This window comes from Triticum aestivum, chromosome 4B, assembly GCF_018294505.1.
Source record: "Triticum aestivum cultivar Chinese Spring chromosome 4B, IWGSC CS RefSeq v2.1, whole genome shotgun sequence".
NCBI lineage: Eukaryota > Viridiplantae > Streptophyta > Magnoliopsida > Poales > Poaceae > Triticum > Triticum aestivum.
In genome coordinates, this window is record NC_057804.1 from 669696780 (window position 1) to 669708993 (window position 12214).

Here is a 12214-nt window from a genome sequence, read left to right on the forward strand (position 1 = left end):
GTTTTTTCAAATGATCTCATATTGTGCACGAGGGTGCATCTTGGAATTCCAAACAATGTTGCCTAAGGAAGTTTTCATTTTCTTTGCACGGAAAATTCATTTTTCATTTTCCGAGTGCCCAAAGGGAGGTTTTTTTATGAAGGAACTACCAAATAATTGTTGCAAAATTGGACCTAATCAATTTTAGAAAATACTAGGCCATATATAATGCACAATTGACAAAATGGTTGGGTGTCAGAAGTTTTGATCCACCTCTGGTGAAGAAGACAAATTCCCGCTGATTCAGCTGGAAGCGGGTCAAATTTGAACTGCAGGTGCCTCATAGTTTGCTATTTATTTTTTCCAAAAATCATTTCTAGGTAAATAAGTATCTATTTAATCAGAAATACATGGTTTGATGGCGAGACATCGAGGTTTGGAGGTGGCCGAGGGCCCCAACTCTAGAGTGCATAAGCTCGCATGCCCGCCGCGTGGTCACCGCGTGACCGTGGTGTTGCCATGCGTTCTGGGAGGCCTAGGCATGTCTAGTGGGTTGTTCACTCCCCAGGTAGATGCTAGGAAGAAAATTATAACATAAGATTCTCATGAGGAGACCAATCGATGCTCAAACATGAATAAGCAGCCAAGTGTTTGATTTGCGGTATGGGAAATGCACATTGCTAATGGGCATGAGTTTTGGCTGAGGATGATCAGTTACTAAGAAGACCGTCTTCACAAATTTTTAGGGAAATCAAGAATATATAAATAACACTTCCTTCACAAAGTGCTGCTCTGAACAGAATAGGAAAATGAATATTGTTGAGTTATTTTTGAACTAGGCAAGGAAGGTTTTTGACATATTTGATGAAGATATGATCCAAACAATTTATGAGATTTTTTTGGGAATTTTTGGAATGATAGAAATATAGGTTGCTTCACAACCTAGGGCAAAAACTGCCACATGGACATGACACATAGGCAAAACTGATGAGGTGGCGCCTAGTCATCACAACCAACCACAATCTACAAGGCTATGACCATCTATTTTGGTCGTTAACAACTAGAAATAAGGCAGTGGACCAGCCCTGTTTGCTTTGTGACCATTTGGTGTAAGGAAATTACGACCTTTTTGACCAAAATGGTCGCAATGGTTTAGGGTTTGGAGCCCCCCGAACAGCTTTTGACCAATTGGTCTCAAATGGACATAGATCTATGACCAATTCTTCCAGGGTCACTGATAGAAGGTCACTAGTTGACATATTTCTTGTAGTGCATTTCACATGGTAGCTTGTTTTGGTCATGGGATTCCATGGGAAATAGTAGGCATAATTTTGTATTGTAGATGATCTACTAAACATGGGGGTGCCCCCAAACACGTCCTTGCGGCCTTGACATGCACCCTCCGAAATCACATGTTGGTTTGTTGACCTACCTGAAATCAACCCAACTTTGCAGGGTTGCAAGCCATGGTAATTATTGGGGTACGTACAAATTTCAACCATTTTCAGCAAAGTTGCAAGTTTTGTCACGTACGGACAATTTTCGGGCATTTTCAGAACAAACAACATATTTTGTACCACTTAAAAAATGCATTCCTTTCTCGACGACACATTTGTTTTTTCTTCGGAACATTACATTTTTTTTGGCCAATTACACATGCTAATGTTTCAACCTCCCATAACTCACGCCACCCAGATCTCCCGAAATCCCACGATTACAGCTCCTCCCTCGTAACCACCCGCGGCATCCAGGTCCCGTACCACCTCCCACGACTGCTGCAAGATCAGATTGTAGCCGCCGCCCACCAGGAACTCGCCTGAGGGGTTGGACGACAGTGGTGTTGTTGCCATCTCCTATGCTCCTGTTGCTGCCGTCGAGCACCACACATCAACATCTAGTGTGGGATGCACTATCCGTGTGGAGCATTGGGCCGCCACCGTCGACGACAGAAGGTTACGTGATCATAGCTCTTTTTGTAATCTTCCTCGGACACGCACGTCTACTAGTAAAGCCCTAATAGGTTTCCCACAAGTTATTCCAGTCATCAAGATTACCTAATCATAGCTCTCATTAATAACTATCAACACGATCAATCTTGGCACACTACACGAATGTCCGAAGAGGTAATACCACAACAAGGGTATATCTTTCATGAAATAACATGTCGTATGTTTATGCAATCCCAAAACCCTAGTTGAACTGTCCCAATGTTATGCATGACCAAAATCTGTAGTGTGCTTAAAATTACATGTAGTTCATATTATTTAATAAACTCATCCGTGCCTGCGTATAAGATTCTATTTTTGTTACACATTTCTCAATGTGAAGGTCAAATAAATTGAACCGGTTTTGCTTCTGTTCCATAGGTGCAGTAAAATGGAAACTACTGTTAAAAGTGCTACTAATGGAGAAAAATACGTCTCCGAAATGACCGATGAGGTACATTGTTGACATTTCGTTTGAAAACTGTACTTGCATACACTTCTTTCATACTCGATAAAATCTATTGCCACTTTTGCAGGTAATCTTGAGGAAGCACGGCCATACGAAGTTAGTGTGCTCACCGTCAAGGCTCGCCAAAGTCATGAAATTGTTGTCACCAGAACACATAGAGAAAATCATAAGCGATACCGGTCTTGGGTGTCTAAACATGATTTGTGAATTTAAACTCCGGCGCATTATGTTGGTTAGACTAACAAAGAGCTTCAATAGTGAGACATCGTTCATTACCATAGGTAAAACACCCATTCCTATCACCGCAAAAGACGTGCACCATATATTTGGCCTTGCGATAGAAGGGGAGGATATTGATGAAAAGCTGCAAAGCACGCCGGATCCAAATTTGTTTTAACACATTTCAAAACAATGGGAGCATTGATCTGGCTGACCTTGAGACATCGATCTTAAGTTCCAAAACTCCGGACAATGACTTCCTGGCGCGGTTCGTTCAATTCGCTATTGGCACAGTTTTAGCACCAACGGTACAATGTTATGTCGACGCAAAATACCTTAATCTTGTTGCGGATATTAAAAGCCTTCGAAAATTGAACTGGGGATGTTTCACAATGAAACACTTGTTCAGGTACATACACAAATTTAGCTCTCTTGATCAAGTATCTCTACAGGGAAATCTACCTCTGCTTCAGGTTAGTGCAACATCACTAGTTAACATTGTACAATTCTTTTTCTTTTCTATATCTCTCTCTATATTGACGAAGTAATTTATTGTGAAGATTTGGTACTGGGAGCACCTGCGTTCCGGAAAATTGATGTATACTCCTATACCCCCACCATTGGTTGCACGATGGGACGAATGCACGTGTGTAATAAGAGCAGAAGCTTACACCTGAGGAGGTCTTCATAAAGGACTGGTGTGTTTCTAGATTTGACCCATGTATATATCCGGTTATTTATTTGCTACTACTGATTCATTGTACCTGATTCAAAGGTTGTGATGGAAATTTGTGCTCGACAACCAGAGGCCAACAATAGAAAGGATCCAGGAAGCAAAAAAAATTTACGTGAGGATGAAGGTGATTCATCTCGAGCACAATCACAAGGTCAAAATATGAGTAGCCACCAAGTAAGCCCAACAAAGACAATTTTCATTTTCCAAGATCAGTAAAAGATTGCATCGAAACTCATTCATTTTGCTTTGTTCTGAATAGGGTGTTATTTCGTTTGCACAGGTGCAAATGATAGTTGCAGCCCTGAATGCATGTTGTGTTGAGCAAGAAAAGAAGATAGACAGACAGTTAATGGAAATTCAGTGTAGATTTGATGCGAAATTCCTCACCCTAAGCGAAGAGTTAATCGACATTAAGAGTAAATCTGGCAGTAATCCTAGGCTCTCGCTGCTCGAGGACAAAATTAAGAACTTAAGGAGGGACCTGAAGGTGTGTCATGTTGTGCATTTTTTATTGTTATGAATATGTTCCTCCATAATCATTATTGTTATAGTTGTTATAGGAATTAAAAAACCAAACTAAAGTCAACCGACAATCCGAGTCACAGAAAGCAGGCGTCGAGGTAATAATTATGGCCCACCACATAAGTAGTATTACCAAACTAATTATAATTGACCATTTTTGTTGTTGTAGGAACAAGTCAATGTGTGCAGTGATCCCTTCATGGCGACTCCTAAGTTCGACGCATCCACGCCACGTACTTCGACTCCAACACCAAGTGCCAGACACGTCCTGCCAAACAAGGAGGATCCTCGAATCACACCGTTGAAGCCTCTATTTGATAATGATTACGTGCTCACCGCTGAGGACAAAGAGGCAGCCATTTTCATCCGGGGAACACACGGCCCTGTTGAAGTCATTCAAATCGGAGACATTCCCCTAAGAGCGGAATAGCTGAAGCCAATTTACGATAAAAAATACATCTGTGGTGATGTAAGCCCCTTGTACTCCATTGTACATCAACTATTTGAACTGTTGGCACATCATTATATGATTACAAATTTGGCAGGTTACTATGGCGTATGCTCACATCAGCGGAGTTGAGACTGATACTACCTCAGTTATATCCCCCAATGAAACCAGAAAGCTTTTACAAACAAAAGGGGTTATTCCAGAGGGCCGTGGAAGCTCGTTGCTTCAACGTATTGCAAATAAATTTGTAGGACGCCGGAAGGTACCTGTTTTCCTCACTTTCATATATCATAATAGATAGTGTAGATGAAATATTTCAGGGGTCCCCCGAACCATAATTGTTACCTCATATACATTATTCCGTGGAATGAGTCCTCTTTGACTTTATGGCTGGTCCACATCCCGTTTAATGTGAATGATAACCATTGGATGGCAATGGTGTTCAATTTCGACAAAGAAGAGATTCAAATCCTAAACTCCTTGAAAAATCAATTTGCTGAGTCAAAGGAAACTGCTCTTGTAAGCTTTATCTTGCTGCCTCTTTACTGTCGCATGGCACATGAACTCCAAATCACCGTAACCCTTCGTAATACTCGTATTATGCTAGGTGGAGGCGATTCAGGCCTGCATGGACGGAGCGGTGAAGGATGGCTTGGTAACACCAGATAAGCCCATCAAATTTACCGACTGGGAAGTAGTACACTATGACGACATACCGCAATAGAATGACGGGTACGTACGACCTCCTAAATTATTCCTCGGTGACACGTCCAAGTTTAATAAAACCTAAACTAAACACTGCAGGCATTCATGTGCGTTTTTTACGCTGAAGTACATGTTGACATGGAACAGTGAAGTATTTACCGACAAAGTGGAGCAGGTGATCCAAACACTATATTTTCTTGTAGAATATCTTATGACTGAACGATGTGCTGACATATGTGTCGCTTATCAAATGTAGTCATAGATAGATATATTTAGCTAGAAAATAGTTTCAAGCTTGCTGCATTCAGATTGCAACAGTCTTCGCATGGAAACATACAACTACCCCATAACGGTTAGCGAAAAAGCACAGATATTTTATTGTATTCACATGTGTCATGACGCTACCGAATGCACTGATGTCTGCTGTACAGGCGGGGACGTATGAAGCCCACATTGCATCGGAACCTATCAATTCACAAGACGATGTCCAAGAAATTATCGGTACTGTTGAGTGCAAGATATCAGACACGTCGAGCTCCCCAAAGGATCCCGACACCCCGAGCTCCCCAAAAAAGCGAAGAGCACGTGGACGCCCGAGGAAGCTTGTTGATGAAGTGCAAGCTAAAAAAACAAAAACTACGGAAGAGCTCAGAGTGAAATTTGATAGCAAGACCATTGTTAAACAAGTGTCTTCTTCGATATCAAGATGATCACGCAAGCCATCACATGCTATATCGAGCCCATTCAAGTTAACCAAATGGTAGTTTAGGTACGTACTGGGTAGCACTGTAGTTAGCACTACTTATGATACATTTTTCATTTACGATTTGGTGATTGAACTTTATCAAACGTGCATCAACGAGCGGTGAAAGATGGCTTGCTAACAACAGCTAAGACCGTAAAAAGTAGGGTATGATAACATACCTCAATATAGCAATCTATGTTGTCGAAGTACATACTTTTGGCAATCACGAACATTATATAATTTCGGCAATTAGGGATACATGCTCAGTTCTTTTGGTTGAACTGCTAATAGGTCATTCTGCCAATCATTTGCATGATGTACTTTTGGCAATATATTATACAACCTAAGTGCATGTCAAAAATGGCAATAGGTACTTTTGGCAATCATGTGCATGCTACATTTCTGGCAATTACTAATGCATGCTCATTTGTTTTGCTTGAAATGGCAGTATGTACTCCTGGCGAAGATTTGTGTGCTCTACTTTTGGCAGCTATTAATACAGGATCATTTAGAATGGTTTAACGGTCCATAGAAATAACTAGAATGTCATTATTTCTAAACATACCAAATTCAGTACAAGATATAGCATTAGCATCTTTAGTTAGAGTCATAACATATATGTACCATATATCACCATAGTGGAGGTATTAGGCAAGGTTGACCGCAATGCTTACAAGATAAACAGTAGTTTAATGAAGAAACAACACTTATTAGTACAGGGTAGACGCTTAATTAGGCGCCTATCATGTACAAATTGGCACTGCTGCTTCCGAAAACCATGTTTAATATAGTTAGCATGTACCTAAGCACGTAGCATTGGAAGTTGGCCATTACCAGAAATGAGCAATGTACTACCAAAAACTTAAACGTAGCATGTTAAACACTCGCGACCCAAAAGATAAACCGGCACATAAGTTCAAGCACTACGGTGGGGCAGAAGTATCACACGACAACCATAACATAAAAACAGTCTTAACTAGGGTGGGCCAGTAGTAACAACCAAGTAGCGCATCAGATCCTCGACATCTTGGCCGGACGAGGAGGCCTCGGGAGGTAGAATGGAAGATGCCCCTTCGCGTACTTCCCGAGGAAGGCACCAAAAGTGGAATGCTCAGCCCGGCCGTGGGGCTTGCGGTTCCTCCCATTACCATGGCTGATATCGGTGCCATGCATGATCAGGTGGTCGTAGTCGCTCTTGATTCTCGCGCAGTAGAAGGGGCAGGCTATGTTGCCGTAGAGCCCGTCGGAGCCGCTGCGGTATGGGATTTCCCCATTCCGCAGCCTCCTGAGGACGTAGCGGCTCTTGCTTTCCCTCCTCTCCTTACTATCATCCACGTCTTCATCATCTTCATGTGTGTTAGTTGATTGACAGCTATGTTAGATTAGGAATATAGAAATGTAGCATTTCATAAGAGTATCAAGTACATTCCGAAAGTAGGAACACAAAAATATGATCAATCAGATGATTCACACAACATGTACCTCATGTATTGCTATATATGTTTATGTATTATTTGTTATCTTTCTTGTTCTTTTTTCTTTGCTTTGCATGCGTACCTGTTCTCCCCTGTAAAGAAGTACTCCTATTTGTACAGTCTAAGTTGACAATTAACTAAAGGGTTCGGGTTTTAGGGTATGAACAAATCATTTTACTGCATTCAAGCACATATTTTATTTCATACTGAAAATAGATAATTCCAAAAGCAGGATCATTTCTTGCCATTTCTTGCAACAATATTTTGTATGATCTGGTTTTATCATAAAGAGATACCAGACAATATCTAATTTAATTATATTCAAACTAGATGAGTACATACTACAAAGTAAAACTACCGCATCAACAAAGAAAAGATTGCCCTCAGTTGATATTTTGAAGACAACAAATCATACGAATCATGTCATGAATTATGTATAAAAAGAGAAATTTTTGACTGAGGTACATCGGTTGCGAACATAAGAAATTATGGCTTTAATTACTCCTTGTTGCTAATAATTACATAGGGTGCGTACATAAGAAACTCCACAACGAATTACTTACTACAATCAGAAAATGTCTTCACAATATAGCTGTAAGGCTTCATGATTTTCATCAAATAAACTAGTTTTTCTGGCAACTAAATAAATGTACTGTTTACTAGGTCTCAACAGATTTGGCAATCAGATTGAAAATAAGATGCATAGTCCCCTTCATTATATGGAAATCATGAAGCAGATAGAAAAAGTTTGCACTGTTAAGGTATGAAAGATTCTATAAGAAAGGAGAAAATGTGGTATCAGCTTTGTGCATATGGAGCATTATGATTGCACTTAGTAATGAAAAATTCTATATAATAAGAATGCAGTGGAAATCTTGTTGCTAGAAATGTACTATTGCATGGACTTGGCATGCATGATTACTGATGTGGCATAGTTTCATGGATTGATTTGTGCAAGAGAAGAACTAATCCATGTTTGTTGTTAATGGTAGGCAGTGGCCGTAAATTGTTACTACATGCATCAGTACTGACCAGATGCATAACTCGATGATGTGGCCCAGTTTCATGCATACCAAAACCAGATAATGTGTTGCCACTATTGAAGAAAGGAGCATAGTTTCATGAATAGCAAAACCAGATAATGGGTTGCACAATTGAGGAACAGAGCATAGTTGTAACAGGGGTTCTCTAATTTAAACTCTCATCATTGATAGTATTGTTGATTACTAGCGAGGCACACGTGCATTGGGTGTGAAAGCAACATTTAATGTCAATTATTTTAGATGCACTTTACATTGCTATGTTACTGTAGCAATGGATTTTTGTGTGTGTTTTCTTTAATAAAGAGATAATGTTTGTGCATAATATGCATTCAGATTCACAAAGTTCAAAGCATTAGCAATTCATTTAGAAGAAAAGAGTTTGCGCTGTTGAAGTATCCAAGATTCTATAACAATGGAGAAACATAGTGCTATGAGGTTGTTTGTGCATAGGTAGCATTGTGCTTAAGCTTACAAATGGAATATTCTAGATAGTACGCATGCTTGGAATTTTTCTTTTGTAGTAAATAAGATATCAAATGGCCAACAATGTTGGGATTTACCATCTGTCCACCGTTGGATTGGCTTCATCCAACAGCAAATATTCAAAGTTGTTTCCAAAGTACATGTTTTAAAAGTTACCATTTATAGAAGCTCAAGCACCGTCGATAAATATTTACTGTTGCATGTCAACTTTTCAAGTTCTAGATATTAATCATTGATCCTCTTGTCGAATGTCATGAAATAAACAAATTTGTAGGAAATTTTCCATCCACTCAAACATGTCTGAAAGAATCCTATGTTTTTAGTATGCACAATCAAACACTCATACAATCCTGCCGGATTCAAGATGACATGCCACTCTAATCCCACGTTTTCCCTATTCCTGCGTTTTGGAAATCGTACGAATCAAAGAGGTGATATCTAACAAATACATCGTTTTCTACAGCAGAACTGGTTCATAATCAGTTTCTAAATCATATTCTTACTCATCTTCACAAAATAATTGCACGCACAGGGGGATTTTAGGCCTACATGACTACTGTTCCATGCCAGGTTTCAGATTGAAGGGGTTTCCTTCCAAATGTATGAAACAACTAGTACTAATCCTAACCCTAAGGGAGAGATCAAGAAACATAACCTATCCGGACAAAATCTAATCCGTGCTGCATGCAATTTAGGAGAAAACCCCATGGGAGAAAACCCCCAAAATAGAGTAGGAGAATAGAGCAGAACAGAGTAGTACCTCCGAGAGCTCGTCGTCGACCTCCTCGTAGAACTCGACTGCCTCGTCCTGCACTTCCTTAGTGTCGAGCTCGGCCCCCTCGTAGTACTTGTCGATGAGCTCGTACTGCTCGTGCTTCCGCTTGGCCCTTTGCTCCTCCAGATCCACCGCCACCTCCTCCTCCACCTGCTCCCCGACCGCAGGCTCGGACGCTGTGACGGCGGCCGGAGCAATCACAACAGATGGTGCACCGCCTCCCGTCGCCACGACGACGCCGTCGGCCACGCCAATCGCGGCGGCAATGACCACAATAGGCTTCTCCACTGCTTCTACCGCTGCATCCTTCTCCACCGTCGTGTCTTCATGGCCAGCCTTCATCTTCCGATGACGAAGGGCAAGGGAGATGGTTGCTGGCTCATAGGAGGTAGGGTTCGAGGTGAGAGGAGAGGGTTTTTGCTGATTTGGGGAAGAAAAGCAGCAGGGGTGGGGGAGTGGGGGAGACGAGGTGGGGGAGGCGGCCTTTATTTGGCGTGTGGGTGGACGTTTGGAGTTACCGAGGCTAGACGCGTGGCGTCGTGCGCTCGTGCACGCCCCAACCACTTTAATTTTTTTGTCATGAATTTGTATATTTTTTGACCTGTGGTTTAGCGAGGAATTACACAACCACCTACTTTTGGTGTTACTTTTGCATAGAACACCTACTTTACAGGTTTGTTGCAAAAAAACACATATTGGGGTAATTTGTTGCAGCAAGGTCTAATTCGCCATTTTGGGTGGGTTGACATGATTTCTAACAAGTGAGTCCAGTTAGTAAGTGCACCACGGGAAAAAAACATTCCACATTAGCACCCAACTAGAGCTGTGCAAAATTTACAAATAGGTACTCCAGAAATAATTTCATTGTTTCTGGGCCCACAGAAATGAACTATTGACATTTTTTTTGTTCCCACATAACATGTTAGAACGCAAGAGCATGCACCAAACTTGTTCTCCTTCGACACACAGACACTATAACGACGGACATGTACCAGTAATATTCACACTGCACGTGTCGATACCATCTTGACCAACACGCAACAACATTGGTCTCATTGGACTCACACATGCCAAAAGGGGTCCAAATCATTCACCAATTCTTCTAGTCACATTCCACTCCAAGATGCGACAATGGACCGACATGTATCAATCTTGATCTATTTGCACAAATAATTGGTATATGGGCCAGATGCACCAATAGAGGTCACAATGCACTGACACATGTCACTTGGGCCAATACGCACCATGCCCACATACAAGGAACAAATAAGCCTATAGGATCCACATGCACCAATAAACTACGTCTCGACATGCAACAACTTTTTGTAGTCACATTGCACGCACAGTGCATACCAAGACACGCCAATGGCCCGCATTGTAGCAATCTTCATGTGTTTTCACTAATCATGGTCTCTTTGGCCTCACGGATGCCATAAGGGCCAAATGCACCAATATTGACACGTTGCACTCAAACGTGCCACTTGGGCCAACATGGATCATGGTTTCTTTACTAGCAAGGATCACATAAGCCATTATATAGTGTTGGTACCCTAGCTAATAACAACATATATCAACATTGGTCCTAGTTGCAGCTACATAGGACCACTTATGCCACACACGGAGCGCAGCCTCGGTGCATGGTTTTTTTTCCGTGCGTCTGTGTCTGGATACATGTCTTAAGGAGAGGCAAATTGGTTCTGCCGAACACACTGCATCAACCGAACTGGCTAGACCCTTTACCTCACACCCGCATGGCCCTGGTTCGAATCGCCGCGAGGCAGTTGGAAATGCCAATTTTTTTTCTATGGGTACTGACACGTGGGTTCCCTTGTCATCCACACAAATGCGCCACCACATGTACCACATTTGGCTAAGTGCACCTACTACTCCACATCATTTTCAACTTTCTTCTTCCCCTTCTCAACAAGCGCTGCCGCCACCATCTCCAGACGACGCCTCTCTTCGTCGCTGGATCTGCTGGCTGTTGCCAACTCTGGCAAGTAGGTGAGATCTCCCTTCATCCCCCTCACGAATCTTCTTCCCTTCCCCAACCGCATGCATCTCCCTCCGGACGCGGATCTGGTCCATAAATTTTAATTGGTACATGCGGTAGATGATTTGTTGATGGATATGATGGCTCTTTCATAGATTGATGGATGTCGTAGTGTAGGGTCTGAGTTGTACCAGGGAAAAGTGAGGCCCTATGCAAATCAAAATGCGGCCCTATGTGTGAAAAAATAAATCAAAATAATTCATCTGTTCTTCACTATAGTATGTAGTACTGACATTGGATTGGATTGGATTGTGATTTATTAGGTAGATGATACTGGAATTGCCATTGTCATTGGCATTGCTTTTTTAGGTAGATGATAGTAAATAGATTTAATAGGTATTGCATTTTAGGTTATCACTATGATTTATTATATGTATGATCTTTGTATTGTACTATGGTAGCGTACAAATCAACTTAGAGTTCAACATGTTCTGTGTACAATGGAGGAAGCACCATGTGGACGGTGCAAGTCACGGTGCCGGACCAGCCTTTGTACTGCCATGCTATTCGGCATCTACTTCCAGCCTACTTTTGTTTTGAAGCGGTAACAATTTATATGAACCTTCTGACAGTTCAT